A 5,269-nucleotide genomic window follows, 5' to 3' on the forward strand; every position below is an offset into this window, starting at 1 on the left:
TTACCTAAAGTCCTGGAGTTAGGTGGCAGAGCTAAGATTTAAATCCAGATGTTTAAGACTCAGGGTCTATGCTCTTAACTTTAATGCTACATTTGTAATTTAGCAAAGGAATAAAATTTGGTGGTCACATAAGTCTTTATATTTATTGTTCAATCTAGCTTGTTTTCAGATACACCAACATGGTTTTAATTCATTTCAGTGTATAGAGTGGCTTTTTTAATTTTTAATTTTTTTTTTTTTTTTTAAAGAGATGGTCTCACTCTGCTGTGCAGGCTGGAGTGCCCAGTGGTGCCATCATAGCTCACTGCAATCTCAAAACTCCTGGGCTCAAGTGATCCTGCTGTCTCAGCCTTCCAAATAGCTGGGACTACAGATCTGTGTCACCTTACCTGGCTAATTTATTTTTTGTAGAGAAAGGGTTCCCCTATGTTGCTCAGGTTAGTCTCAAATCACAGAAGTGCTGGGATTACAGGCATGAGCAACAGCTTTAATTTCACTTCCTACTAGTTCCCTTCCTGGACCCTAGTCCTCCATCCCAAGTTCTTCCTTCCTTGAATTTGTTTTCTTGCCTCCTGTAAATTTGGAGGTGCTTTAAGGAAGAGTTTCAGAATTTCTTACATGACTAACCTGGGTACATTTGAGAATCACTGGTTAAAGTCCAGTTTTTCAAGGGCCTAAAATAATTCTTGTTTACTAAGTGTGTCTGCTGCTTTGGAGGGGAGGTTTCCCAAAGGTGATGTTTCTCAAAAAATAGTTCATGGACTATATGCATCTCACCTAGAAAATTTATTTCTATGGAATCATGTGTCAGGTACTTTGCTAAACATAAGGAATAATAAACTGAAAAAGACACTTCCTGCCTTCGTTACACTTACATTTTTAGTGAGAGAGAGATACATTTAAACAAGCAAGTAACTGTACACATTGGGGGAGCATTGGGTGGTGTGGGATTATGCTGCAAGAGGAATTAACCTGACCTGCGAAATGGTTAGGGAATGCTTCCTGAGAGGTGATGTACCATCTGATACCTAAATAATTGATAGGATACTTAAAAATCAAATTGGCCAGCCAGGCGCAGTGGCTCATGTCTGTAATCCCAGCACTTTGGGAGGCCAAGGCCAGCAGATCGCGAGGTGAGGAGTTTGAGACCAGCCTGGTCAACTTAGTGAAACTCAGTCTCTACTAAAAATACAAAAATTAGCCAGGCATGATGGCATGCATCTGTACTCCCAGCTACTCGAGAGACTGAGACAGGAGAATTGCTTGAACCCGGAAGGCGGAAGTTATGGTGAGCCAAGATGGCACCACTGCACTCCAGTCTTGGCAATAAAGCAAGACTCCGTCTCAAAAAAAAAAAAAAAAAAAAAAAATCAAACTGGCCAGGGATGGAGGATCATGCCCAGTGCATGGGGAGGCAGAGATGGGAGGATCGCTTGAGGCCAGGAATTCAAGACCAGCCTGGGCAACATAGCGAGACCCCAACACTATTGAAAAAAAATTAGCTGGGTGTGGTGGTGCATGCCTGTAGTCCCAGCTACTCAGGAGGCTGGGGAAGTTTATAAGTGAGCTATGATTGTGTCACGGCACTCAGCGTGGGCAACAGAGTGAGTCCCTGTTTCTTAAAAATAAATTGGCAAGACTCAGTATCTCCAAAAATATTTTACTAACTAGGTCAATCTATCAAACAAAATTAAATGGGATGCTTATGTTTGCCATACTTTAGACTCCAGATCTTTCCTATAAGGGGGCAGTGAGCCAGCTGAATAGAAAAGGATGAGGAACTTTGAGAAAACTGTTGAAAATAGGGTTGCTAGAGAAAAAGAAAAACCTTTAGCAAGGAATGAGATTCTGCACTGAGTATACAAAAGTAACATACATAAGCTTCTCCTTTGAAATGAAAAGGTGTCTTTGTAATATGACCAATGTAAATTAGATACACAGATGAATAACACAAATGTAAGCAAAACAGTGAAGCCAGAATCAAATTAGGGATTAGAAGCCCTCAGTTATTTTGATTTCTTTCAACATTAGCAGGACTATAGAAAGATTAGTTTCTTTATTTTATTTTATTTTTTTGGAGGCTGAGTCTTGCCCTATCGCCCAGGTTGGGGTGCAGTGGTGCGATCTCGGCTCACCGCAACCTCTGCCTCCCGGGTTCAAGTGATTCTCGTGCCTCAGCCTCCCAGGCAGCTGGGACTACAGGTACATGCCACCACGCCCAGCTAATTTTTGTATTTTTAGTGGAGACAGGGTTTCACCATGTTGCCCAGGCTGGTCTCGAACTCCTGAACTCAAGTGATCCACCCGCCTCGGCCTCCCAAAGTACTGGATTACAGGCATGAGCCACAGCACCCAGCCTTTTTCTTTTTTTTTTAAGATGGAGTCTCGCTCTGTCTCCCAGGCTGGAGTGCGGTGGCGCAATCTCTGCTCACTGCAAGCTCCACCCCCCGGGTTCACGCCATTCTCCTGCCTCAGCCTCCCGAGTAATTGGGTCTACAGGCGCCCGCCACCAGGCCTGGCTAATTTTTTGTATTTTTTAGTAGAGACGGGGTTTCACCATGTTAGCCAGGATGGTCTCGATCTCCTGGCCTCCTGATCCGCCCGCCTCAGCCTCCCAAAGTGCTGGGATTACAGGCGTGAGCCACTGCACCCAGCATTTTTATTTTTTTTGTAGGGAGTCTCACTCTGTTGCCCAGGCTGGAGTGCTGCAGACGATCTTTGTTCATGGATTCAAGCGATTCTTGTGCCTCAGCCTCTCAAGAAGCTGGGACTACAGTCGTACACCACCACTCTTGGCTAATTTTTGTATTTTTTGTAGAGATGGGGTCTCTCCATGTTGCCCAGGCTGGTCTCGAACTCCTGAACTCAAGCAATCCACCCACCTCGGCTCCCAAAGTGCTGGGATTACAGGCACAAATCATGGTGCCCGACCTAGAAAGATGAGTTTCAGTTCTTCCTATAGCTTCTCACAGCCTCTACCAGTATCTGTCACCTCTGTTTCCGTTAAGCAGTGGGACTGCCTAAGCGGCTAGTAATCAACGGCCTACCTTAAATTGTGCTTACAGTATTCCATTTCAATTTAGGATTATCATTATGTGATCTTTCTTATGGCAGGTGATTTGGCTCTTTTCTAAACGTTAGAATGTTATTAAATGTATGTTTGGTACATGGGGTAATTAGGAAAATTACTATCTGGAAAAGTTCTCATTGAAATAGGCCTTAATTTTTTCCCATTTAAAATTTATTCTAAGCTGGGCACGGTGGCTCACGCCTGTAATCCCAGCACTTTGGGAGGCCAAGGCGGGCAGATCACGAGGTCAGGAGATCGAGACTAACCTGGCTAACACGGTGCAACCCCGTCTCTACTAAAAATACAAAATATTAGCCGGGTGTGGTGGCCAGCGCCTGTAGTCCCAGCTGCTTGGGAGGCTGAGGCAGGAAAATGGCGTGAACCCGGGAGGCGGAGCTTGCAGTGAGCCGAGATGCGCCAGGGCACTCCAGCCTGGGCGACACAGCAAAACTCCATCTCAAAAACAAAACAAAACAAACAAACAAAAACTTATTCTCAAAGCAATACATGTACATGGCTAAAATAATTCAAAACTATAGAAGGCACCCAGTTATCCCATCCCAATCGCTAAATCAACTGTTTTATCTTTGGTGGTTACCTCCACAACTTAAATAAGATATCATAGGTATAATCTCTTGATTTGTCGACTTTAGACAGTGTTTTATTCCTCCATTGTGAAAAATATTAGTTCCCTTGCCCTTTGTAGGTTTCTCTATAACTTTAAATAATATAGTTAGGTCTCTGTTTATTAATCCATTAATTTCAAAATTATCTCTTGACTCTCCCTATGAAAATGAGGAAATTAGCATTTTACACTTTCTGAAATCCCTTATCTTCTCATTCTACTTCCTAATTTTTTAAATCAGCTACCCTATTTATTACTTTTACATTGTCAAGGTTGATGGGATTCAAGTTATGTTCTTTTAGCCATAAGTGCATTTTAAAAAAATCTATAGTTTAATTAAGCAAATAAAAAGCCAAGGTGGTCCCAAATATTAAAATGAAAAGGGTTTCATTTACCCTAGAATAATTAAAAAAAAATGAAAAAAAAAATTTTTTTTTTCTGGGACAACAATTAGAAGTTAGAGTTTTTTCAAGGCAAACATTGTAATTGTTTTTTCACCTATGTTCTTCACCCAGTGAAATCAAGGCCAGTGCATTGTAATTTAATTTATTTGGAGAACAAGCGTCCTTGTTTTGCCTGGGTATAAATTCACTAACAGTTATTCCACATGAAGAAAGTAGGAATAGATCGTGGACAAGATTAACAGACATTTCAACTATCTTGTTTTATGTCCCACTATTCACTTTTTTTTTTTTTTTTTTTTTTTTTTGAGACGGAGTCTTGCCCAGTTGCCCAGGCTGGAGTGCTGTGGCATGATCTCGGCTCACTGCAACCTCTGCCTCCCGGATTCAAGCAATTCTCCCTGCCTCAGCCTCCAAGTAGCTGGGATTACAGGCACATGCCACCACACCTGGCTAATTTTTGGCATTTTATTTGATAATTGTTTTATCTCTACAAATTCAGTTTGGAAATATGATAAATATAGTTGTATTTTTATTATGTAAATAATAAAAAATACGTAATTCATTTTCTACTCTAAATCTTTAAATTGCTTCCCCAGGAATATGCACCATCCACAGAGCTGTCCCTACTGCTTCCCATCCTCCTGTAACGAAAGGACAATACTCCAGGATTTGCTTATACTGGTTTGAAAAGCCCTGGTTAATATAGTACCTAGAAGACTATATTTCTTTTCTTTTCTTTTTTTTTTTTTAAGAGATGGGATCTTACTCTTTCACCCACTCTTACCCTCTGCAACCTCTGCCTCCTGGGTTCAAGCAATTCTCCTGCCTCAGGCTTCCGAGTAGATGGGACTATAGGCATGTGCCACCACACCTGGATAATTTTTTGTATTTTCAGTAGAGAGGGTTTCATCGTGTTAGTCAGGATGGTCTCAATCTCCTGACCTCGTGATCTGCCCGCCTCAGCCTCCCGAAGTGCTGGGATTACACATGTGAGCCACTGTGCTTTCACCCAGGCTGGAGTGCAGTGGTGTGATTATAGCTCACTGCAGCCTCAAATGCCTGGGTTCAAGGGATCCTTCCGCCTCAGCCTTCCCCATAGCTAGAACTAGAGGGGTGCCACCAGGCCCAGCTATTTTTTTTTTTTTAATTCTAGAATGAGTAGACACGGTG

Source organism: Rhinopithecus bieti, unplaced genomic scaffold (assembly GCF_001698545.2).
Source record: "Rhinopithecus bieti isolate Rb0 unplaced genomic scaffold, ASM169854v2 scaffold_27306, whole genome shotgun sequence".
Taxonomy (NCBI): Eukaryota; Metazoa; Chordata; class Mammalia; order Primates; family Cercopithecidae; genus Rhinopithecus; species Rhinopithecus bieti.